Source organism: Loxodonta africana, chromosome X, assembly GCF_030014295.1.
Source record: "Loxodonta africana isolate mLoxAfr1 chromosome X, mLoxAfr1.hap2, whole genome shotgun sequence".
In the NCBI taxonomy this organism is placed as follows: Eukaryota; Metazoa; Chordata; class Mammalia; order Proboscidea; family Elephantidae; genus Loxodonta; species Loxodonta africana.
Window position 1 is genome coordinate 68,937,238 of NC_087369.1, and position 27,086 is coordinate 68,964,323.

Genomic DNA, 27,086 nt, shown 5'->3' on the forward strand with positions numbered 1-27,086 from the left:
TGTCTTGAAGCATTCTGCATATTAGTTTTTTTTATATTCTACATCTGGCAATTCCAGGATTGTATCTTCATTTCAGAAAGATTTTGATTCTTTAATTTGGGGATTTGTAGAAGCAATCATGGTCTGCTTTTTTATGTGATTTGATATTGACTGCTGTCTCCAAGCCATGTATAAGATAGTGCAATGATTTATTTTATATTTGCTCACTGAGCCTTATCTTCTTGTTTTATTTTGTTTAAATACACCCAGATGGGCTACTAGATTGTGCTGTCTTGATTGTTGTAGCCTTTGAATCACTTATGTCCTGTTACCAGCTGGTTTGAGCTGTTACCAGATATATGAGCCTATGAATCCATTCACTATGCTTGAATAGAATCAGCTGAGGTATACTGATTGTGTGTCACCTAGTGCGTGGTGTAGGCTGTCACCTATTAACTTAGAGGAGTAGTGGTGATGGTGGTATGTACCAGATTCTAGTAGCAGCAGGGGATCACACTCTGAGGAGGACAGGATGCTGACAGCCTTCCTGTACGTGCCAGTGAGGTAGGAGTGTCTCTATTCTCTATAGCACTTTGGTGGGTGGGCTCTGCAGCTGTAATTTAGGCACCCAATGCTTGTACCTCTAAAGATTGGTAGGCGTCACTATCCTCAGACACCTTTAGCAGGTGGCTGGGTGGTTTGGGTGGAGCTTCAGCCCTCAGTTCCTGCTGTGGATCAATAAGGGCTCTGTTTAATAGGTAGAGAGATATCAGACCTCCAAACCATTCTTTCCACTGCTTTGCTAAAACAATTACAGTCAGATCTCTATCAGAATTGCCTTTGCATTATAATAGCCACCTTGTTCCCTGTAGGGATGAAAGCCAAAGATTGTGCATCTCTTTTGCTTGGCTGGAGCTGGTCCCATATTATTAGTCCAGTTTAGGGAAGTCAGGGAAGATTTTTCCTCCTGGATTGTTAACTGCTGCTTCTCTCAGGCCAGGAGAATGGGTTAGGAAAAAAAACCCACACAGCACTTCACTCCCTACCCCCAGGAAATTCCAGTGTTAATGACGCCTCCTGGGGCATGGAGGGGAGGGTTCAGATAGCAGAGATTAGTGAGGCAATATAGACAAAGTTACTTATCATGTTTGGAGAACACTGTTTTATCTGAGATTCCAGAGGGGCCTGTATCCTGCGTGTGCTGACTGGGTCGAGATTGCCCCCAAGTGTCAGGCCTGTGTCCTGTGCTTCCACCGTCTCAGGAAGTCATGATCAGGTGCTCCGCTCCTAGTCCAAATCCCACCGCCATGGTTTTCTGGCTGGGATACTGTGCCCCAGGCTTCAAAACCAGTCCCTGCTTCCCCCCGGTTTCTCTCTCCTGTCAGCAGTGTTGGTGTGCAGTCGGTGTGCAGCCTGCATGCACTGGCTGGGTTTCCAGCCGAGGTTACTCCAGGAGGTTAGGGCAGCATTCCCTGCTCATGCCTCTCAGGAAGATGTGATCTGCTCCTCTGCGCTTAGTCCAAAGCCCAGCACCAAGGTTTTCCGACTGGGACGCTGGCTCCAGGCTCCAAAAACAGTCGCTGCTTCCCCGTGGTTTCTCGTTCTTCTGTCAGCCGTGTCAGTGTGCAGCCTGCTTGCGCTGGCTGGGCCTCTGCCGTGGTTAATGCAGGGGGTTAGGGGTTACGGCTGCATCCCGTGCTTGCCCCGTCTTAGTAAGCCATGATCAGCCCAACCTCTCTGGCACTAGGGAACCGCGAGGGCTCAAAGCTGTGGCACGGGACGCCAGTTCCAGAAGTGGTCGCTTCTTCAGAGCGTACCTTTTTGCTCCCCTGTCACTCAGGTCAACTCCTTAGTTCTGTTTGAAGGTCAGGGTTCGTAGGTTGTTACGAATGTGATTGATTCACTTGTTTTTCCGAGTCTTTGTTTCAAGAGGGATCAGCAGTTGCTTCTACCTAGTCAGCCATCTTGGCCACGCCTCTCTCAAAATCATGTGATTCTTGCCTTTTGTTTTATTTAGGTGATGGATTAAATTAATTGTTTTTCTAATGTTGAACCATCCCCCATAGCTGGTGTGAATCCCACTTGGTCATGGTGAATTTTTTTTTTTGATATGTTGTTGAATTCTCTTGGCTAGAATTTTGTTGAGGATTTTTACATCTAAGTTCATGAGGGATATAGGTCTGTAATTTTGTTTTTTTGTGCAGTTTTTACCTGGTTTTGGAATCAGGGATATGCTGGCTTCCTAGAATGGATTTGGTAGTATTCCGTCCTTTTCTATGCTCTGAAATACCTTTAGTAGTAGTGGTGTTAACTCTTCTCTGAAAGTTTGGTACAACTCTGCAGTGAAGCCGTCCCAGTCAGGGCTTTTTTTGTTGGGAGTTTTTTGATTACCTTTTCAATCTCTTGTTGTGGGTCTATTTAGTTGTTCTACTTCTGATTGTGTTAGTTTAGGTAGGTAGTGTGTTTCTAGGAATTCATCCATTTCTTCTAGGTTTTCAAATTTATTAGAGTACAATTTTTAGTAGTAATCTGATATATGATTCTTTTAATTTCAGTTGGGTCTGTTGAAATATCGCCCATCTCATTTCTTATTTGGGTTATTTGCTTCCTCTCCTGTTTTTCTTTTGTCAGTTTGGCCAATGGTTTATCAATTTTGTAGAGTTTTTCAAAGAACCAACTTTTGGTCTTGTTAATTCTTTCCATTGTTTTTCTGTTTTCTATTTCATTTAAGTCTACTCTAATATTTACTATTTGTTTTCTTCTGGTGCCTGAGGGTTTCTCTTGTTGTTCTCTTTCTGTTTGTTCAAATTGTAGGGATAATTCTTTAATTTTCGCCCTTCTTTTTGGATGTGTGCATTTATTGATGTGAATTGACCTTTCGCTGTGTCCCAGAGGCTCTGATAGGAAGTGTTTTCATTTTCATTGGATTCTCTGAATTTCTTTATTCCTTCCTTAATGTCTTCTATAATCCAGTCTTTTTTGAGCAGGGTATTGTTCGGTTTCCAAATGTTTGATTTCTTTTCCCTGGTTATCCTGTTATTGATTTCCACTTTTATGGCCTTATGGTCAGAGAAGATGCTTTGTAATATTTCAGTGTTTTGGATTCTGCTAAGGCTTGCTTTATGCCCTAATATGTGATCTGTTCTAGAGAATGTTGCGTGTGCACTAGAAAAGAAAATATACTTGGTTGCTGTTGGGTGGAATGCTCTGTGTATGTGTATGAGATCAAGTTGGTTGATGGTGGCATTTTGATCTTCCCTGTCTTTATTGAGCTTCTTTCTGGATGTTATGTCCTTTACCGGAAGTGGTGTGTTGAAGTCTCCTACTATTATTGTGGAGCTGTCTATCTCACTTTTCTATGCTGGTAGAGTTTGTTTCCTGTATCTTGCAACCCTGTCATTGGGTGCATAAATATTTAATATGGTTATATCTTCTTGGTATATTGTCCCTTTAATCATTATATAGTGTCCTTCCTTCTCCATTTTGATGGATTTAACTTTCAAGTCTCTTTTGGCAGAAATAAATATTGCCATTCCTGCTCTTTTTTGATTGTTGTTTGCTTGATATATTTTTTTCTATCCTTTGCATTTTAGTTTCTGTCTCTAAGTCTAAGGTGTGTCTCTTGTAGGCAGTATGTAGATGAATTGTGTTTTTTAGTCCATTCTGCCACTCTCTGTCTCTTTATTGGTGCGTTTAGTCCATTTACATTCAGCATGGTTATGGAGAGGTATGAATTTAGTGGTATAATTTTGATGTCTTGTTTGCGTGTTGTTGACAGTTTCTTTTTCTCACTTCATTTTATGTGCTGAGTAGATTATCTTGTCCTTTTCTCATTACATTACATTATATTATATTATCCTTTTCTCATGTTCATTGTTGATTTTGTTTCTGCTGAGTCTCTATTTTTTTCTTGTATTTTATTTTGACGAGTAGGATAGTTTGTCTCCTTTGTGGTTACTTTATTATTTACCCCTATTTTTCTAAATTTAAACCTAACTTTTATTTCTTTGTATCACTGTATCTTGCCCTCCATATGGGTCTGTGATTACATTTTTAGCCAGTCTTTATTGTTTTAATGTTGTCTTATTTTATATAATAACATTGCTGTTACTCTGTTTTGAGTTTTTTTTTTAATCTTTTTTTTTTTTTCCCCTGTCTGGGTTGACTTCTGATTTCTCTGCTCAATTTTCTCATCTCTGGTTGATACCTGATATTATTGATTTTCTAACCAAAGAACTCCCTTTAGTATTTCTTGTAATTTTGGTTTGGTTTTTATGAATTCCCTAAATTTCTGTTTATCTGGAAATGCTCTAATTTCACCTTCATATTTATGAGACAGTTTTGCTGGATATATGATTCTTGGCAGGCATTTTTTTCCTTCCTTTTTTGAAATATGTCATCCCATTGCCTTCTTGCCTGCATGGTTTCTGCCAAGCAGCCCGAACTTATTCATATTGGCTCCTTTTGTAGGTGACTTTTCATTTATCCCTAGCTGCTCTTAAAATTCTCTCTTTATCTTTGGTTTTGGCAAGTTTGGTTATAATATGTCTTGGTGACTTTCTTTTAACATCTTCCTTATGTGGAGTTCAATGAACTTCTTGAATAGATATCCTTTCATCTTTCACAATATCAGGGAATTTTTCTGCCAACAAATCTTCAACAATTCTCTTTGTATTTTCTGTTATCTCTCCCTGTTCTGGTACTCCAGTCACCCGTAGGTTATTTCTCTTGATAGAGTCCCACAAGATTATTAAGGTTTCTTCATTTTTAGATATTATTTTATCTGATTTTTCTTCAAATATATTTATCTTCAAGTTCAGAGATTCTAGCTTCTACTTGCTCAGTTCTGCTCCTCTGACTTTCTATTGAGTTGTCTAATTCTGTAATTTTATTGTTAATCTTCTGAATTTCTGATTGCTGTCTGTCTACGGATTTGTCTGGCTTATTAAACTTTTGTTTATGTTCCTGAATAATCTTTCTAATTTCTTCAGTTGCTTTACCTGTGTGTTCCTTGGCTTGTTCTGCACATTGCCTCATTTTCTTCCTGGTGTCTTGAAGGGTTCTGTATATTAATCTTTTGTACTCTGGCTCTGATAATTCCAGGAATGTACTTTCATCTAGAAGATCCTTGGATTCTTTGTTTTGAGAGCTTGTTGAAGTGATCATGGTCTGTTTCTTTATGTGACTTGATATTGACTGTTGTCTCCGAGCCATCTATAAGTTATTGTATTATTTTATGCTTGCTTACTGTGTCATAGCTTCTTGCTTTGTTTTGTTTTGATATACCCAGATGGGTTGCTTGAGTGAGCTAGCTTGATTATTTTCATCTTTGGAGCTCTGACGTCCTGTCCCCAGCTGGCTAGAGCTGTTATCAGGTATATCAGTCTAGGAGTCCATTCAGTTTTCTTGTATGAATTCAGCTCAGGTTTCCAGATAGCTGATCATCAACTGTGTGGTACAGGTTCTGTCCTACAGACTTAGAGGGGCAGGGCTGATTGTTGTATGTACCAGTATCTTATTGCAACAGGTGGTCACACTCTTAACAAGGCAGGGGTTTGAGCAGTGAGCCCCGAGTGTCTCTGAGGAAAGCACAACCCTGTTCCCTAGAGCGTGCAGGTGGTTGGGTTCTGCAGATGGACCATAGGCACCTAATGTTTTTGGTTGTAAGGACTGGGAGGTACCAGTTATCCTTGGACCCCTGTTGCAGGTGGCTGGGTGACCTGAGTTGAGCTGCCAGTCCTTAGGCCTGTGATGTGGGTAGGTGAGGACGCTGTTTAATAGGCAAAGCAATGTCAAACATCAAACACCCATCTCTCCACTGCACAGCTGAAACAGTTGGAGCCTGCCATCAAGGTCCTATTCTTCTGAAATAGGCCCGCACAGGTCCATGCAGAGGGGAAAGGTGCTCAAAGTCCATGGACCATTTATGCCTTGACAGGAGCTGCTTCTGTCCTGAGCTTCCCTAGTTAGTGGAGTTGGCAAATTATCTTTTCCCCCAATTACAAATTTTTTCTTTCTCCAAGGCTGGGAGAATGGCTCTAGATTCTCAATAGTGCCTATCTCAGGCCTAGGGAATTCAGCTGCTGATGCCGGCTTGGGGGTTGAGGGGGCACGGTGAAATATTCAGAAGTACTTAGCTTTTGCCGAGAGTGCCCCGTTCTCTGCTTCCAGAGGTGTGAGTAGGCTGTGTGACTGGCTGCTTCTCCCTGAGGAAACTGTGGTCGAACACTAGTACCAGCCCACCACCGCCGCTCCTGGAATGGTTCCTGAGGACTCTCAGTGATTCAGGTCCAGTAACTCCTCTCTGCTTCTGAACCGTCCCTTCCTCTCCCTGTCCCTCTGTTCATTTTCTAAGCTAGCCTTTGATGCTCAGGGCTTCTAGCTTGTCATAAATATACTCGTTTCACTTGTTTTTTGGGTCTTTGTTGTAAAGGGGGCTCCCTGGAAGTGTCTGTCTATTCTGCGATCTTGGCTCCACCTCCCACTCCTGAGCTTTTAAGACCCCAGATGCCACTCACCATGGTGGAATGTAGAACATTTTCTTAATAAAGTTTGTTATGCCAATTGACATAGATATCCCCCGAAATCATGGTCCCAGACCTCTGCCCCTGCCACTCTTGGTGTCAGAGTGTTCGGTTGTGTTCAGGAAGCTTCTTATATTTTGGGTTAGTCCATTTGTGCTAAGCTCCCCTGTATAGTGTGTTGCCCCTCCCTTTACCTAAGATGATTCTTGTCTACTATCTATTTAGTGATTTCCCATCTCCCTCCCTCCCCACCCTCGTAACCATCAAAGAAGGTTTTCTTCTGTGTTTAAACCTTTTCTTGAGTTCTTATGATAGTGGTCTCATACAATATTTGTCCTTTTGCAGCTGACTAATTTCACTCAACATAATGCCCTCCAGATTCATCCATGTTGTGAGATGTTTTACAGATTTATCATTGTTTTTTATTGTTGTGTAGAGTTCCATTGTGTGTATGTACCATAATTTTTATATCCATTCATCTGTTGATGGGCACCTAGGTTGTTTCCTTCTTTTCTATGTTTCTTGTGCTAGAGCTGAAGTATGCCCTCTTTTGCATCACAGTGGATGAGTAAATCAGAAAATCTTCATCTTCAAGTGGGAAGATCCAGGAACAGGATGGAAACAGCAGCTGTGCTGGCAAGTCCTCCCACAGGGCTTTAAAAACAGTCCTGCTCTGTTTGGATCAGCTTTGGCCCAAGAACTGAGACAACTGACCCTGATCAGTGGTGTCCTCCTCCAATACGTGAACTATCTACTTATCACCCATCACAGTGAGTACAACTCAGTCCAGAACACCATAGAAGTTTTGAACTTCCTTGGAAACACAGGGCATCAGATCTTGGAAGAAAAAGCTCGGGTCAATCAAAAGTAGGTGATTTATCTGGGTTTTAAAATCAGACAGGGAGAGCAAGAAGTCCTCCCCACCTGAAAAGACCCTACCTGTAGATTGGTGGCTCCTACCAAGTGGAGGCAGCTCTGAGGTTTTTGACAATGGCTGATTTTTTTTTGCAGATTTTGGACTTTTGCCAAGCCTTTATACCTAGCCTTAGAGGAAAAAGACACAGACCCCTTAGAATGGACCAGGACAGAGCAATAGGCGGCAGCTCCGAGGTTTTTGACAATGGCTGATTTTTTTTTGCAGATTTTGGACTTTTGCCAAGCCTTTATACCTAGCCTTAGAGGAAAAAGACACAGACCCCTTAGAATGGACCAGGACAGAGCAATAGGCTTTTGGTAATATTAAAACAAAGTTGATAGAATCCTTGGCCTTAGGACTCCCTGATGGGAATAAACCTTTTGACCTGTTTGCACATGAGTCTGCCTGAGTGGCAGCCGGAGTACTTACCTAGACTCTCTGGATTTGGAAGGGGCCTGTGGTGTACTTCTCAAAGCAGTTAGACTTGGTCACCAGAGGATGGCCAGCATACCTTTGGGCAATAGTAGCAGCATCGTCAAAGAAGCCGAGAAACTTACCCTTGGCCAACCTCTCTGGGTGACCCTCCCCAGGCGGTTCTTCCCATCTTAGAGCAGAGAGGGTTGCATTGAATCACCCTGGGGTGAACGGCCCAGTACCAAGCAGTACTGTTAGATGACCCAGCCATTACCCTACAACGAGCTGCTGGTTTAAACCCAGTCACCCTACTGTCCACCTTGCTAAGGCAAGAAAAGGAACATGATTGCCTAAAGACCATTGACCTGGTGTATGCCAGTCAACCTGACTTCACTGACCAGCAGCTCCAAAACCTAGACCTTGAACTATTCACTGATGGAAGCAGTTACATAAAACAAGGAGAAAGAAAAGCTGGATATGTGGTGATCACTCTGGAGGAGGTTCATGTGCTTTGCCCAGGTACCTCTGCCCAGAAGGCCAAGCTCATTGCCGTGCTGCAGCCCCTTAGAATCACCAAAGGTAAGTGGACAACTATTTATACTGATTCCAAGTACATATCTGGGGTATTGCAAGTACACAGGGCAATCTGGAAGGAAAGAGGATTCCAAACAGCAGGAATTAAAAACATTAAATGTTCTCAAGAGATCTTACAACGTTTACAAACCATTCTCCTACCCACCCAAGTAGTGGTAATATACTGCAGAGAGCACCAGAAAGGGTACCAGAAAGGGGACACCACAGTAGCCAAGGGTACTTACAAAGCAGATGTAGCAGCAAAGAAAGCTGCAATTCAGCAGAAACCTCTTGTAGTAGTCCCGCTAATTCCCCATGTGGGGTTATTGCCACCTGGCCTCCATCCAGACTATTCCCAACAAGATAAGGACATTGCCAAGACCTGGGGGCCCACTCTAAAAAAGGATGGATGAATGTACACCCCCCATGGAAAGATTTTCATTCCATCAAAACTCATTCACCTTATCCTACAGAGAGCCCACTAGTCCACCCATTATGGATGCAATGGACTATACAATTGGGTTAAGAGACATTTAATTGGGTCAAAGATCCATGCCACTATTTTGGCAGTGGTAAAGAGCTGCCCCACCTATGCAAAAAATAATCCCCAAAACACTGCAGAAGCACCCCCAGGGGTCCAGGGAACTCGGGCAATGTTTGGAGATTACTGGCAGGTAGATTTCACTGAGATGCCTCGAGCTCCTGAGAATCAAAAATATATGTTAATCTTTATTGTCACCTTCACTAATTGGGTTGAAGCTTTTCCTTGCAAGACTGAAAAGTCCACCAAGGTTGTGAAACACCTCCTGAATCAAATCATCCCTCTATTCGGGTTTCCTGTCTCCACTGGCAGTGGTAATGGGCCCCATTTTGTGGCCTTGGTGTTGCAATCAGTGGCAACCACCCTAAACATTAACATTAATTGGAATTCAGATGCAGCCTGGAGACCCCAGTCCAGCAGTAGAGTGGGCTAACCAGACTCTAAAGAGACAGCTAGCAAAGCTGTGCCACGGGACCAAGTTAGTATGGGAAAAGGCACTGCCTGTAGCCCTCTGAGAGTTTGGTCTGCTCCTAGAGGCAAACTAAAAATTAGTCCATTTGAGCTATTTATATGTGCACCCTTTATTAGAGAACCCAAATATGACCAGTGTAGATTGTCTTAATGATGACTAACCTCCCTCCCCCACAAAGCTGGAGATGTTCAAGTTACTAAATATTTTCAGTCCCTTTGGGCAACTCTGTCTTCTCTCCAAAGATATGTTCACCTGAGGAACCTGCCTGAGCCAGAGGTGCCCATCCATCTGTTCCAGACAGTGATTGGGTCCTTCTCAAAGTGTGGAAAGCCAACCTTCTTCAGCAGAAGTGGACCGGCCCCTTTGAAGTCCTCTTGGTTACTCCGTTGGCTGTCAAAGTCAGTGGACTCAAAGCTTGGATTCACCATACTTAAGTAAAGAAAACCACCCCCCTCTGGATGTTGAGGGACAAACTCACCAGAACTGTGAGAACTGGACTTCTGAGCCAGTAAAAGACCTTAAGTACTTGTTTTTCTGACACACTCCTACATGGGTGAAATCACCCAAAGACTCTCAAACACTACTAATAACTTGGTGTTAGTATTCTGTTTCCTATACCTGTATACCCTACTTGAACAGGTTAGACTGGTGTAGACCTTTGAGTGAGCAGAATCAACCATGAACAGAGTGATGTGGTTATTCCTAGGAGTTGCTCTATGTGTAAATGCTGGACGGGATTTCAATGTTCTTAATAGGTTGCACCAGGCAGTTGTAAACCATACTGCATGGGCTAACAGTTGCTGGGTTTGTTGATACTCCCCTTCATATGTAGGGCAAGGATTACCCATAATCTCTGTGCCTCTACATCCAATTTACTGGCTATAAGAAAAGGGGGTGCAATTTATAAATAAAAACAAAACCCTAGACAGTCCAATACACCATTGTGAGGTCTGACTATCCAGCAGCTTGGTGCATACAGTGGCATCCTATCCATAATGCCTCACAGTAAGACAGTGGCCATGGGTCTGTGCTAACCAAACACAGACTAAATTCAATACCAATATCACTTTTAAATGGACAGCACTAGCACGGTTATGTCGGAAAAACTAGGGAACAATGTAACTGATCAAATCATTATGAAAGCAGTCTTCCAATTTCCCCCTAGAGCCTACTCATGAAGACACCGAGGACTTTCTTGGTTGTGTGGGCATTCAGTCTATAAGACATGGCCAGCTAATCATACTGGCACATGTACACTGGGCTGGATATGGGCAGGAGACATAAATTTACTCTCACTAGAAGAGGTTCTGTATTCCACCAGAAGCATCCACAGGTTTAAAAGAGAAACTGTAGATATTACTGAGTGCTTGTGAAAAGGCACAGATGGTGCTACTCCCAATGCTTGGGGTTGGGAGAAATTATGATGACATTCATACCCTGTATCAGTTCATTAAGAATGTATCTCTGTCACTTGAAATAGTAGCCAATGCCCCCAAAACTTGACTCAGACTTTCCAATCTGAAGTAGATGCCATTGAAAACACAGTTCTACAAATTTGGGTTGCCTTAGATCTAATGTTAGCTTCTTATGGAGGAATTTGTATATATATCAGTGCTAGCTGTTGCTCTTTAGTCAATGCATCTAGACAGATTGACCATTATCAGGAAAAGCAGAGTTCAGTAGTTAGACAACTACAAAGAGATCACGTAACTGCCAAACAACTAATGATGCATTTGGGTCCTGATTTTAGCTAGCTGGCATCATGGTTACCCAACCTAGGATGGTTAAAATCATTGGTTACTTTCATAGTGCTAATAATAATCATTGGTGTATGCTCCTGCTGTTGCATACAATGTACCCCTGCCTATATGTCCTGGTAAAAAAGGCCAACTGTGCAAGCCTATGTCCCGTATTTGCCCCTTCCCCAAGAATATACCAAACAATTCTGAGCTAGACTATAGTTCAAAATGGACACTGTCCTGAATGACCAATGTCCAAAAAAAGAAAAGGAGGAATAAGACAGAGATCCCTAGACTGCAGAAAATTCCACTGCTTCAAGCATCTCTCTTGGCCTGCCCCTTAACTTTGCATTAGAATCCTAGTTCCTTTGCTTGACCTGTCCTGTAACTTTACACTAAAACCCTGGTGATGCATGAAGTTATGTGTAAAGCCCATTGCGCCTGCGTAGTAGGATTAAGAATATTGCTGATATAACTTGTAAGAACTCCTTACTTGTAAACCCCTTAAAAATAACCTGTCACCTTGACCTGGGGGGAGTGGGCAGTCTTGGTGACAGCAGCCTGAACTGCTTTCTTTCCTTGTGCAGTGAAATAAAGGCACCTTTTCACTCTCTTACCGCAGTCTCAATAGGCCGATACAAGTCATGCCGAGTAGAACCTGGGGTTTTCACCTGGTAACAACAGGAGCATGTATGGAGTTGTATTCTTCTGAAACTATTTCTCTTCAGTATAGCCTCAGTCACTAACAAATATTATAACGTATAAGAAAAGTAATTTGGTTCTGAGGGGGCATGGATAATAATGAACTATACATCCCACACAATTCTTTTTTGCAGACCAGTAAGACCATAAATACACAAACACAGCGTTTCCTAGTTACACATATTTTTTATAAAAAGCAAAATGCATTGCCATCAGTAGATTCTGATTCATAATGACTTTATAGGAAAGAGTAGAACTGTCCCACAGGGTTTCCAAGGCTGAAAATCTTGACAGAAGCAGACTGCCAAGTCTTTCTCCCATGGAATAGTTGTTGGGTTCCAACCACCGACCTTTTTAAGGTCAGCAGCTGAACGTCTCAACCACTGTCCACCAGAGCTCCCACACATACAGCACAACTTATGAAAGTGGCAAAAAATGAATAATTCATTAACAAACCCAGTTATTTGTGTATGCATGTATATATATATACACATTTACACATGTATAGTTGTTATTGTTAGGTGCTGTCAAGTAGATTCTGACTCATACACACCCTACAGGACAGACTAGAACTGCCCCATAGGGTTTCCAAGGAGCAGTTGGTGGATTAGAACTGCCAACCTTTTGGTTAGCAGCCGAATTCTCAACCACTGCTCCACCAGGACTCCCACCATTTTTGATACCAAAAAAAGAATGAAACCCTTTGCCATCGAGCTGATTCCAACTCATAGCGACCGTATAGGACAGTGTATAACTGTCCCATAGGGTTTCCAAGGAGTGCCTGGTGGATTCGAATTACCAACATTTGGTTAGAAGCCATAGCTCTTAACCACTGTGCCACCAGGGCTTCATATTAAGATTAGCCAATTGTTAATCGTCTATAATTCTCCCTCCTTTTCTTTTTATAAGCTTCATTGTACTCAGCTTCTTCCAGCCATTTGCTTTTTCTGGAATCAAAATGGCCTCCCTATATGCATATAGAATAACTGCTCAGAATAAACCTTATGTTCAAAAATTCCTAAGTTTTGGTATTTTTAACAGAACTATTCAATTTATATAAGCACTTATTTATCACCAAACCAACCAGAGTAAAGCTCTTTCAAGGAATATTATATCTAAATTAATAATACCACCCGAAAGTAGGAAATAATTCCATTCTCATAACACTATGTTCTTCAAACTTTAAAGAATCTTTTACATAAGTAAACTTATAACAGTTTTTTTGAGGCTTCATTATACCAATCAAAATAAACATTCCATTGTTTTTATTGCACTTTTCAAATGACTCAATGTATATCAAATTTTCTCAGAGTACCTACCGAAAGCCCAAATAATAAGAGCAAGAAGCAGTTTTCTTGAACTTGGACTTAAAGGTACCTCATGAATAGTTGGCTAATCAGCCTTAGCCATACTGACGGTACATAGAAAAAAAATAGGGGCAGGGCCAAGACAGCGGAGTAGTCAGACGCTGCTGGTAACGATTTACAACAAAGGCCCAAAAAGAAGTGAAACAACTATATTTATGATAGGCTAGGAGCCCTGAACATCAAAGGCAAAGTTAGAAAACTGACTGAGTGGCAGGGGGAGGAAGAGACTGTTCAGAAACAGAGAGGAGTTGCCAGACCTGAATCGGCGGGAACCCTCAGGCACCATTCCCTGGAGTGATTGTAGCAGGGCTGGTGGTAGTGTTCTGGAGGCAGTTTCCTCTGGGAGAGACAGCCTACTCACACCACCAGAACCAGAGAAGAACAGAACGCTCAGCAAAAGCTAAGTACTTTGTTTATTTTACCATGTCCCCCAGCACCCAAGACGGCTTCAGTGGCTATGAATTTCCTGGGCTTCAGGCTGTGCTGAGCACCCTGAGCCATTCTCCTGGCCTTGTAGAAAGAATAAATCCACAACTGGGGGAAAAGATAATCTGCCAGCTCGACTAAGCTGGGGAAGTCAGGACAGAAGTGGCTCCTGTCCAAGCACAAACGGTCCATGAATTTTGAATACCTTTCCCCCTGCATGGACCTGTGTGGGCCTATTTCAGGAAAATAGGCCAATGTTGGCACACTGCAACTGTTTCAGCTGTGTGGTGAAGAAGTGGGTGTCTGATGTTTGACACAGTTTTGCCTATTAAACAGGGTCCTCACCAAGCCACATCAGAGGCCTAAGGACTGGTGGCTCCACCCATGTCACCTAGTCACTCACGATATGGGTCCAAGGATGAGTGGTAGCTTCCAGCCCTTACAGCCAAAAGTATTCGGTGCCCACATCCCTTCTGCAAAGCCCACACCTGTGCGTGCTAGGTACCAGGGATCACTTTCCTCATAGACACTCGGGGGATGGTTGTCAGCCCTGTACCTTGTTCAAAGTGTGACCCCCTGCTGCAACAAGATACCTACACCTACACCAATCACCCCTGCCCCTCTAAGAGTGTAAACAGAGCCTATACCACACACTTGATGACCAACTACCTGCACACCTGAGCTCAATCCATACAAGAAAAGTGAATGGACTCCTAGGCTCATATACCTGATAACAGCTCTAGCCATCTGATGACAGGACGTTAGAGCTTCCAAGTTGAAAATAATCAACCTAGCTCACTCAAGCAGCTTATTGGGCATACCAAAACAAAACAAAGCAAGAAGCTAGGATACAGTAGGCAAACATAAAATAAACTAATACAATAACTTATAGACTGCTCAGAGACAAGATACAATACCAAATCACATAAGGAAGCAGAACATGATCACTTCAACAAGCTCTCAAAAAAGAATCAAGGGATCTTCTGGATGAAGATGCCTTCCTGGACATACCAGATGTAGAGTACAAAAGATTAATATACAGACCTCTTCAAGGAATTGGGAACAAGATCAGAAAGGAGATCAGGCAAACCACAGAACAAGCCAAGGAACACACAGAAAAAGCAGTTGAAGAAATTTAAAAGATTATTCAAGAACATAATGAAAAGTTTAATAACCTGCAAGAATCCATAAAGAGGCAGCAATCAGAAATTCAGAAGATTAACAATAAAATTACAGAATTAGAAAACTCAATAGAAAGTCACAGAAGCAGAATTGAGCATGTGGAGGGCAGAATTAGTGAGACTGAAGATAAAACATTTGGCACCAATATATTTGCAGAAAATCAGAAAAAAGGATCTAAAAAAATGAAGAAATCTTAAGAATCATGTAGGACTCTATCAACAGAAATAACCTACAAGTTATTGGAGTACCAGAACAGGGAGGGATAACAGAAAATACAGAGAGAATTGTTGAAGATTTGTTGGCAGAAAACTTCCCTGATATCATGAAAGATGAAAAGATAATCTATCCAAGATGCTCACTGATGCCCACATAAGGTAGATGTTAAAAGAAAGTCACCAAGACATATTATAATTAAACTTGCCAAAACCAAACATAAAGAGAGAATTTTAAGAGCAGCTAGGGATAAACAAAAAGTCACTGACAAAGGAGAGTCAACAAGAATAACCTCGGACTACTCAGCAGAAACCATGCAGGCAAGAAGGCAATGGGGTGACTTATATAAAGCATTGAAGGAAAAAAACTTGGCAGCCAAGAATTATATGTCCAGCAAAACTGTCTGTCAAATATGAAGGCAAAATTAGGACATTTCCAGATAAACAGAAGTTTAGGGAATTCGTAAAAACTAAACCAAAACTACAAGAAATTCTAAAGGGAGTTCTCCAGTTAGAAAATCAATACTATCAGATATCAACCCAGGACAAGAAAACAGGACAGAGCAACCAGATGTCAAATCAGATAGGGAAATCATAAAAATAAATCAAGAGAAAAAAACCTCTCAAAACAAGGAAACAGTGATGTTATTATCTAAAAGAAGACAATGTAAAAAAATAACAGGGACTAAGAAATGTAGTCATAGATCTTTGATATGGAGAGTACGGCAAGGTGATATAAAGAAATAAAAGTTATGTTTAAACTTAGAAAAATAGGAGTAAATATTAAGGTAACCTCAAAGGAGACTAACAATCCTACTTATTGAAATAAAATACAAGAAAAAAATAGACTCATCAGAAACAAAATCAACAACACTGAAAAAGAGGGAAAAACAATATATAAAGATAAACTGCACAGCACAAAAAATTAAGCGGGAAAAAGAAAGTGTCAACAACACACAAAAAAAGACATCAAAATGTCAGCACTAAACTCTATCCACAATTATGCTGAATGTAAATGGAGTAAATGCACCAATAAAGAGACAGAGAGTGGCAGAATGGATAAAAACAAAAAAGATCTGTCTATATGCTGCCTGCAAGAGACACTCCTTAGACTTAGAGGCACAAACAAACTAAAACTCAAAGGAAAAAAATATATATGAAGCAAACAACAATCAAAAAACATGAGGAGTGGCACTATTAATTTCTGACAAAATAGACTTAAAATCAAGTCCACCAAAAGAATAAAGAACAACACTAAATAATGATTAAGGGGACAATATACCAGGAGGATACAACCATATTAAATATTTATGAACCCAATGACAAGGCTGCAGGATACATAAAATAAACTCTAACAGCACTGAAAAGTGAGATAGACAACTCCACAATTATAGTAGGAGACTTCAACACACCACTTTAGTTGAAGGACAGGACATCCAGAAAGAAGCTCAATAAAGACACGGAAGATCAAAATGCCACCATCAACCAACTTGATCTCATAGACATATACAGAACACTCCACCCAAAAGAAACCAACTATGCTTTCTTTTCGAGCACACATGGAACATTCTCTAGAATAAACCACATATCAGTTCATAAAGCAAGCCTTAGCAGAATCCAAAACATCAAAAGATTACAAAGCATTTTCTCTGACCTTAAGGCCATAAGAGTAAAAATCAATAACAGAAAAAGCAGGGAAAAGAAATCAAACAATTGGAAACTGAACAATACCCTGCTCAAAAATGACTGGGTTATAGAAGACATTAAGGATGGATAAAGAAATTCATAGAATCCAGGGAGAATGAAAACACTTCCTATCAGAAACTTTGGGACACAGCTAAAGCAGCGCTCAGAGGACAATTTATATCAATAAATGCACACAAACTAAAAGAAGGGCCAAAATCAAAGAATTATCCCTCCAATTTGAACAAATAGAGATCAACAAAAGAAACCCTCAGGTACCAGAAGAAAACAAACAAGAAAAATCAGACCTTCTTTTGGCCCAGGACAGGAACCATTCCCCAAGCCAACTCTTCAGACATGGATTGGACTGGACTATGGATTGGAGAGGGATGCTGGCGAGGAGTTAGCTTCTTGGATCAGGTAGACACTTCAGACTATGTCGGCATCTCCTGCCTGGAGGGGAGATGAGAGGGTGGAGGGGGTTAGAAGCTGGCAAAATGGATACGAAAAGAGAGAGTGGAGGGAGAGAGCTGGCTGTCTCATTAGGGGGAGAGTAATTGGGAGTGCATAGCAAGGTGTATATGGGTTTTTGTGTGAGATACTGACTTGATTTTTTTTTATTAACTTTTATTAAGCTTCAAGTGAACGTTTACAGATCCAGTCTGTCATATATATGTTTACATACAACTTACTCCGTACTCCCACCTGCTCTTCCCCTATTGAGTCAGCCCTTTCAGTCTCTCCTTTTGTGACAATTTTACCAGCTTCCCTCTCTCTCTATCCTCCCATCCCCCCTCCAGACAAGAGCTGCCAACACACTCTCAAGTGTCCACCTGATATAATTAGCTCACTCTTCATCAGCATCTCTCTCCCACCCGCTGACCAGTCCCTTTCATGTCTGATGAGTTGTCTTCAGGGATGGTTCCTGTCCTGTGCCGACAGAAGGTCTGGGGAGCATGGCCGCCGGGATTCCTCTAGTCTCAGTCAGACCATTAAGTATGGTCTTTTTATGAGAATTTGGGGCCTGCATCTCATTGATCTCCTGTTCCCTCAGGAGTTCTCTGTTGTGCTCCCTGTCAGGGCAGTCATCGATTGTGGCCGGGCACCAACTAGTTCTTCTGGTCTCAGGATGATGTAGGTCTCTGGTTCATGTGGCCCTTTCTGTCTCTTGGGCTCTTAGTTGTCGAGTGACCTTGGTGTTCTTCCTTTTCCTTTGCTCCAGGTGGGTTGAGAGCAATTGATGCATCTTAGATGGCGGCTTGTTAGCATTTAAGACCCCAGACGCCATATTTCAAAGTGGGATGCAGAATGTTTTCATAATAGAATTATTTGGCCAATTGACTTAGAAGTCCCCTCAAACCATGTTTCCCAGACCCCCACCCCTGCTCCGCTGACCTTTGAAGCATTCATTTTATCCCGGAAACTTCTTTCTTTTTGGTCCAGTCCAATTGAGCTGACCTTCCATGTATTGAGTGTTGTCTTTCCCTTCACCCAAAGCAGTTCTTACCTACTGATTAATCAATACAAAACCCTCTCCCTCCCTCCCTCCCTCCCTCCCTCCCTCCCTCCCTCCCTCCCTCCCTCCCTCAGCCCTTCGTAACCACAAAAGGGTGTGTTCTTCTCAGTTTTTACTATTTCTCAAGATCTTATAATAGTGGTCTTATACAATATTTGTCCTTTTGCCTCTGACTGATTTCGCTCAGCATAATGCCTTCCAGGTTCCTCCATGTTATGAAATGTTTCACAGATTCGTCACAGTTCTTTATCGATGCGTAGTATTCCATTGTGTGAATATACCACAATTTATTTACCCATTCATCCGTTGATGGACACCTTGGTTGCTTCCATGTTTTTGCTATTGTAAACAGAGCTGCAATAAACATGGGAGTGCATATATCTGTTTGTGTGAAGGCTCTTGTTTCTCTAGGGTATATTCCGAAGAGTGGGATTTCTGGGTTGTATGGTAGTTCTATTTCTAACTGTTTAGATAATGCCAGATAGATTTCCAAAGTGGTTGTACCATTTCACACTCCCACCAGCAGTGTATAAGAGTTCCAATCTCTCCGCAGCCTCTCCAACATTTATTATTTTGTGTTTTTTGGATTAATGCCAGCCTTGTTGGAGATGGAATCTCATCGTAGTTTTAATTTGCATTTCTCTAATGGCTAATGATCGAGAGCATTTTCTCATGTATCTGTTAGCTGCCTGAATATCTTCTTTAGTGAAATGTGTGTTCATATCCTTTGCCCACTTCTTGATTGGGTTGTTTATCTTTTTGTGGTTGAGTTTTGACAGAATCATGTAGATTTTAGAGATCAGGCGCTGGTCTGAGATGTCATAGCTGAAAATTCTTTTCCAGTCTGTAGGTAGTCTTTTTACTCTTTTGGTGAAATCTTTAGATGAGCCTAGATGTTTGATTTTTAGGAGCTCCCAGTTATCGGGTTTCTCTTCATCATTTTTGGTAATGTTTTGTATTCTGTTTATGCCTTGTATTAGGGCTCCTAGGGTTGTCCCAATTTTTTCTTCCATGATCTTTATTGTTTTAGTCTTTATGTTTAGGTCTTTGATCCACTTGGAGTTAGTTTTTGTGCATGGTGTGAGGTATGGGTCCTGTTTCATTCTTTAGCAAATGGATATCCAGTTATGCCAACACCATTTGTTAAAAAGACTATCTTTTCCCCAATTGACTGACACTGGTCCTTTGTCAAATATCAGCTGCTCATACGTGGATGGATTTATCTCTGGGTTCTCAATTCTGTTCCATTGGTCTATGTGCCTGTTGTACCAGTACCAGGCTGTTTTGACTACTGTGGCTGTATAATAGGTTCTGAAATCAGGTAGAGTGAGGCCTCCCACTTTCTTCTTTTTCAGTAATGCTTTACTTATCCGAGGCTTCTTTCCCTTCCATATGAAGTTGGTGATTTGTTTCTCCATCACATTAAAAAATTTAATCGGAATTTGGATCGGAAGTGCATTGTATGTATAGATGGCTTTTGGTAGAATAGACATTTTTACTATGTTGAGTCTTCCTATCCATGAGCAAGGTATGTTTTTCCACTTAAGTACGTCCTTTTGAATTTCTTGTAGTAGAGCTTTGTAGTTTTCTTTGTATAGGCCTTTTACATCCTTGGTAAGATTTATTCCTAAGTATTTTATCTTCTTGGGGGCTACTGTGAATGGTATTGATTTGGTGATTTCCTCTTCGATGTTCTTTCTGTTGATGTAGAGGAATCCAAGTGATTTTTGTATGTTTATTTTATAACCTGAGACTCTGCCAAAGTCTTCTATTAGTTTCAGTAGTTTTCTGGAGGATTCCTTAGGGTTTTCTGTGTATAAGATCGTGTCATCTGCAAATAGTGATAACTTTACTTCCTCCTTGCCAATCCGGACACCCTTTATTTCTTTGTCTAGCCTAATTGCCTGGCCAGGACTTCAAGTACGAATGTTGAATAAGAGCGGTGATAAAGGGCATCTTTGTCTGGTTCCCGTTCTCAAGGGAAATGCTTTCAGGTTCTCTCCATTTAGAGTGATATTGGCTGTTGGCTTTGCGTAGATGCCCTTTATTATGTTGAGGAATTTTCCTTCAATTCCTATTTTGCTGAGAGTTTTTATCATGAATGGGTGTTGGACTTTGTCAAATGCCTTTTCTGCATCAATTGATAAGATCATGTGGTTTTTATCTTTTGTTTTATTTATGTGATGGATTACATTAATGGTTTTTCTGATATTAAACCAGCCTTGCATACCTGGTATAAATCCCACTTGATCAGGGTGAATTATTTTTTTGATGTGTTGTTGGATTCTATTGTCTAGAATTTTGTAGAGGATTTTTGCATCTATGTTCATGAGGGATATAGGTCTATAATTTTCTTTTTTTGTAATGTGTTTACCTGGTTTTGGTATCAGGGAGATGGTGGCTTCATAGAATGAGTTGGGTAGTATTCCGTCATTTTCTACGCTTTGAAATACCTTCAGTAGTAGTGGTGTTAACTCTTCTCTGAAAGTTTGGTAGAACTCTGCAGTGAAGCCGTCCGGGCCAGGGCTTTTTTTTGTTGGAAGTTTTTTGATTACCGTTTCAATCTCTTTTTTTGTTATGGGTCTATTTAGTTCTTCTACTTCTGAATGTGTTAGTTTAGGTAGGTAGTGTTTTTCCAAGAATTCATCCATTTCTTCTAGGTTTGCAAATTTGTTAGAGTACAATTTTTCGTAGTAATCTGAAATGATTCTTTTAATTTCATTTGGTTCTGTTGTGATGTGGTCCTTCTCGTTTCTTATTCGGGTTATTTGTTTCCTTTCCTGTATTTTTTTAGTCAGTCTAGCCAATGGTTTATCAATTTTGTTAATTTTTTCAAAGAACCAGCTTTTGGCTTTGTTAATTCTTTCAATTGTTTTTCTGTTCTCTAATTCATTTAGTTCAGCTCTAATTTTTATGATTTGTTTTCTTCTGGTGTCTGATGGATTCTTTTGTTGCTCACTTTCTATTTGTTCAACTTGTAGGGACAGTTCTCTGATTTTGGCTCTTTCTTCTTTTTGTATGTGTGCATTGATCGATATAAATTCACCTCTGAGCACTGCTTTTGCTGTGTCCCAGAGGCTTTGATAGGAAGTATTTTCATTCTCGTTGCATTCTATGAATTTCCTTTTTCCCTCCTTGATGTCTTCTATAACCCAGTCTTTTTTCAGGAGGGTATTGTTCATTTTGCAAGTATTTGATTTCTTTTCCCTAGTTTTTCTGTTATTGATTTCTAGTTTTATTGCCTTGTGGTCTGAGAAGATGGTTTGTAATATTGCGATGTTTTGGACTCTGCAGAGGTTTGTTTTATGACCTAATATGTGGTCTATTCTAGAGAATGTTCCATGTATCCTAGAAAAAAAAAGTATACTTTGCAGCAGTTGGTTGGAGAGTTCTGTATAAGTCAATGAGGTCAAGTTGGTTGATTGTTGTAATTAGATCTTCCGTGTCTCTAGTGAGCTTCTTACTGGATGTCCTGTCCTTCTCCGAAAGTGGTGTTTTGAAGTCTCCTACTATAATTGTGGAGGTGTCTATCTCACTTTTCAGTTCTGTTAAAATTTGATTTGTGTACCTTGCAGCCCTGTCAGTGGGTGCATAAATATTTAATATGGTTATGTCTTCCTGATCAATTGTCCCTTTTATCATTATGTAGTGTCCTTCTTTATCCTTTGTGGTGGATTTAAGTTTAAAGTCTATTTTGTCAGAAATTAATATTGCTACTCCTCTTCTTTTTTGCTTATTGTTTGCTTGATATATTTTTTTCTATCCTTTGAGTTTTAGTTTGTTTGTGTCTCTAAGTCTAAGGTGTGTCTCTTGTAGGCAGCGTATAGACGGATCGTGTTTCTTTATCCAGTCCGAGACTCTCTGTCTCTTTATTGGTGCATTTAGTCCATTTACATTCAGGGTAATTATAGATAAATGTGTTTAGTGTTGTGATTTTGATGCCTTTTTATGTGTGTTGTTGACAATTTCATTTTTCCACATACTTTTTTGTGCTGAGACATTTTTCTTAGTAAATTGTGAGATCCTCATTTTCGTAGTGTTTGACTTTTTGTTTGTTGAGTCGTTACGTTTTTCTTGGCTTTTATCTTAAGTTATGGAGTTGTTATACCTCTTTGTGGTTACCTTAATATTTACCCCTATTTTTCTGAGTAAAAACCTAACTTGTATTGTTCTATATCGCCTTGTATCACTCTCCATATGGCAGTTTTATGCCACCTGTATTTATTCCCTCTTTTTGATTATTGTGATTTTTTACATATTGACTTCAGTGATTCCCTGTTATGAGCATTTTTTTAATTAATCTTAATTTGTTTTTGTGATTTCCCTATTTGAGTTGATATCAGGATGTTCTGTTTTGTGACCTTGTGTTGTGCTGGTATCTGATATTATTGGTTTTTTGACCAAACAATATCCTTTAGTATTTCTTGTAGCTTTGGTTTGGTTTTTGCAAATTCTCTAAACTTGTGTTGATCTGTAAATATCTTAATTTCGCCTTCATATTTCAGAGAGAGTTTTGCTGGATATATGATCCTTGGCTGGCAGTTGTTCTCCTTCAGTGCTCTGTATATGTCATCCCATTCCCTTCTTGCCTGCATGGTTTCTGCTGAGTAGTCTGAATTTATTCTTATTGATTCTCCCTTGAAGGAGACCTTTCTTTTCTCCCTGGCTGCTTTTAAAATTTTCTCTTTATCTTTGGTTTTGGCAAGTTTGATGACAATATGTCTTGGTGTTTTTCTTTTTGGATCAGTCTTAAATGGGGTTCGATGAGCATCTTGGATAGATATCCTTTCATCTTTCATGATGTCAGGGAAGTTTTCTGTCAGGAGTTTTTCAACTATTTTCTCTGTGTTTTCTGACCTCCCTCCCTGTTCTGGGACTCCAATCACACGCAGGTTATCCTTCTTGATAGAGTCCCACATGATTCTTAGCGTTTCTTCATTTTTTTTAATTCTTTTATCTGATTTTTTTTCAGCTATGTTGGTGTTGATTCCCTGGTCCTCCAGATGTCCCAGTCTGCATTCTAATTGCTCGAGTCTGCTCCTCTGACTTCCTATTGCGTTGTCTAATTCTGTAATTTTATTGTTAATCTTTTGGATTTCTACATGTTGTCTCTCTATGGATTCTTGCAACTTATTAATTTTTCCACTATGTTCTTGAATAATCTTTTTGAGTTCTTCAACTGTTTTATCAGTGTGTTCCTTGGCTTTTTCTGCAGTTTGCCTTATTTCGTTTCTGATGTCTTGAAGCATTCTGTAAATTAGTTTTTTATATTCTGTATCTGATAATTCCAGGATTGTATCTTCATTTGGGAAAGATTTTGATTCTTTTGTTTGGGGGGTTGTAGAAGCTGTCATGGTCTGCTTCTTTATGTGGATTGATATCGACTGCTGTCTCCGAGCCATCACTGGGAAGCTTGTTTTTCCAGAAATTCCGCTAAAAAAAAAATGCAGTCAGATCCCTATCAGAATTGCCTTTGGATTATAACTACCACCTTGTTCCCTGTAAGGATGAAAGTCCGAGATTTGGATCATATATGCTTGGCTGTAGCTGGGTCTGTGTTTTCAGTCCGATTAGGGATGGATTTTTGGTCCCTGGGTTTTTTGTGGTTCCTTCTCTCAGGCAGGAAGAATGGGTTAGGAAAAGACCAAAAAAAAAAAGCAGAGCTGGAGCCGTTCTCCCTCTGGCTCAGGAAATTTCAATGTTAATGAAGCCGCCTGGGAAGGGTGGGGGAGGGATCAGAGAGATAGGAGAGTAGCACCTCGGAATATAGCCAGAGTTGCTTGTCTTGCTTGGAATGACTATTTTATCTGAGATTCCCGAGGGGCGTGTCACCTATGTGTGCTGGCTGTGTGGAGATTGCCCCCGGGGGTCTGGCCCGCTGTAGCCGCGGTCAGATCCTCCGCTGCCAGTCCCACGCCCAGCGTCAAGGTTCCCCTGCTGGGACGCTGCACTCCGGGCTCCAAAATCAGTAGCTGCCTCCTGGGGACTTCTCGTCCCGCCAGCCGTGTCGCCACGCCGCCCCGGCGGACCGGATGGGCCCCCTCCTGGGGTTAGTTCAGGGGAGTAGAGCTGCGCCCCGTGCTTGTGTAGTGACAGCGCCCAGTCAAAAGCCCGGCGCCAAGGTTCCTCGGCTGGTACGCTGCACTCCCGGCTCCAAAACCAGTCACTGCCTCCCAGGGACTTCTCCCACCAGCCGCGTCGCCATGGCACCCGCGCGGACCCGTTGGGCCCCCTCCCGGGTTCAGTTAAGGGGGGTAGGGCTGCGCCCCTTGTTTGGGCCCTCACAAGATTTATGAGTTCAGCTCCCCTGGGCCCAGAAGCCCGGCGCCAAGGTTACCTGACTGGGACTCTGGCTCCAGGCTCTGAAAACAGTCGCTGCTTCCCTGTATTTGTTCGTTTTCCATCCCTAAATTTGTGTTTGTTGTTCAGCGTTCGTAGATTGTTATGTATGTGATGGATTCACTTGTTTTTCCTAGTCTTTGTGGCAAGAGGGATCCGAGGTAGCGTCTACCTAGTCTGCCATCTTGGCTCCGCCGCTCCTTTTCCCATTTTTAATAGCATTGTCTTTTTATTGCATTAGTGTTGAATTTTCCTATAGATTTTAGAGATTAGATCTTCGTTGGATAGATAAAACTTTTTTCCCCATCTGTAGTTTTTCTTTTTACTTTTTGGGTAAAGTCTTTTGATGAGCATGTGTTTAATTATAAGGAGATCCCATTTATCTAGCTTATCTTCTGGTGTTTGAGGATTGATAATTATAATTTTATCCTTTTTATGCTGTATATTAGGGCCTGAGTATTCAGCCTATTTTTTGTTCTATGATCTTTATAGTTTTTGATTTTATATTTAAGTCTTTGATCCATTTTGAATTAATTTTTGTGTATGGTGTGAGATATGGGTCCTATTTTATTTTTTTGCCAATGGACATGCAGTTTTGCCAGCATCATTTGTTAAAAAGACCATATTTTCCCCATTTAGTGGACTTTGGGGCTTTTACAAATATCAGGTGAACAACTGTAGGTAAATGGGTTTACATCTGGGTTCTTGATTCTGTTCCATTGGTCAATGTGTCTGTCATTGTACCAGTACCAGGCTGTTTTAACTACCGTAGCTACATAGTAGGTTCTGAGATCAGGTAGTGTTTTTCTTCTTTGGTAATGCTATACTTATCCAGGGCCTTGTTCATTTCCATATAAAGTTAGCAATTTGTTTTCCCATCTCATTATAGAATGCTACTGGTATTTGGATCAGGATTACATTGTATTTGTAGATTGCTTTGGGTAGAACTGACATTTTCACAGTGTTGAGTCTACCTGTCCATGAGCATGATACGTTTTTCCATTTATGTAGGTCTCTTTTGGTTTCTTGTGGTAGTGTTCTGTAATTTTCTTTGTATTAGTCTTTTCCACCCCAGGTTAGATTTATTCCTAAGTTTTAAAAAAAATTTTAGGGGCTATTATAAGTGTTATTCTTTTCCTGATTTCCTTTTCATAGTTTTTTTTTTTTTTTTGGTGTATAGGAATACAAAGAAAACCCTGGTGGTGCAGTGGTTAAGTGCTACTGCTGCTAACCAAAAGGTCGGCAGTTTAAATCCACCAGGGACTCTTTGGAAACTCTACGGGGCAGTTCTACTCTGTCCTATAGGGTCTCTATTTGTCGGAATAGACTCGAAGACAGTGGTTTTTTTTTATGTATAGTGTCATATCATCCGCGAATAGGGATAGTTTTACTTCTTCTTTACCAATTTGGATGCCCTTTTTTTTTCTTGCCTTATTGCTATACCTAGGATTTCCAGCACAATGTTAAATAGGAGTGGTGATAAAGGGCAACCTTGTCTTACTCTCGTTCTTAGAGGAAGTGATTTCAGCCTCTCTGTGTTGGGAATGAAGTTGGCTGTTGGTTTTGTATAAAAACCGAAAACCAAACCCGTTGCCTTTGAGTCGATTACGACTCATAGTGACCCTGTAGGACAGAGTAGAACTGCCCCATACAATTTCCAAGGACCGCCTGGTGGATTCAAACAGCCGACCTTTTGGTTACCAGACATAGCTCTTAACCATTAAGCTACAATTGGTTTCCTGGTTTTTGTATAAAAAACGGTTTCCTGGTTTTTATGTTGAGAAATTTCCCTTCTATTCCTATCTTACTGAGGATATTTATCAGGAATGGGTGTTGGACTTTATTGAATGTGTTTTCTGCGTTGGTTGATATGATCATGTGATTCTTTTCCTTTGTTTTATTTATGTAGAGCATTTATATGAATCATCCTTGCATACCTGGCCTTGGTGTATTAAGTTTTTTTTTTTATATGAAGCTCCATTGTATTGGCTAGAATTTTGTTGAGAATTTTTGCATCTATATTCCTGAGAGATATTGGTCTGTAATTTTCTTTTCTTTCTTTCTTTTTTTTTTTTTTGTGGTTTCTTTGGTTTTGGCATCAGGGTTGTGCTTGCTTAATATCAGGGTTGTGCTTGCTTAATAGAATGAATTCAGACTGATCCCTTTCTTTTCTGTGTTCTGAAATAATTTGAGTAGTACTGGTGCAAGCTCTTCTCTGAATGTTTCATAGAATTCTCCAGTGACACCATCTAGGCCAGAATTTTTTTGTTGGTTTTTTTTTTTTTTAACCGTTTCTATCTTTTCTCTTCTTATACATTTGTGTCTGGTTTTCTACCTCAGTTTGTGTTAGCTTAGGTAGGTAGTGTGTTTCTATAAATTTGTCCATTTCCTCTAGATTTTCAAATTTGTTCGAAGTACATTTTTTCATAGTAACCTGTTATGATCCTTTCTATTTCATTTGGGTCTATTGTAATATCCCCCATTTCATTTCTTACTTGGAT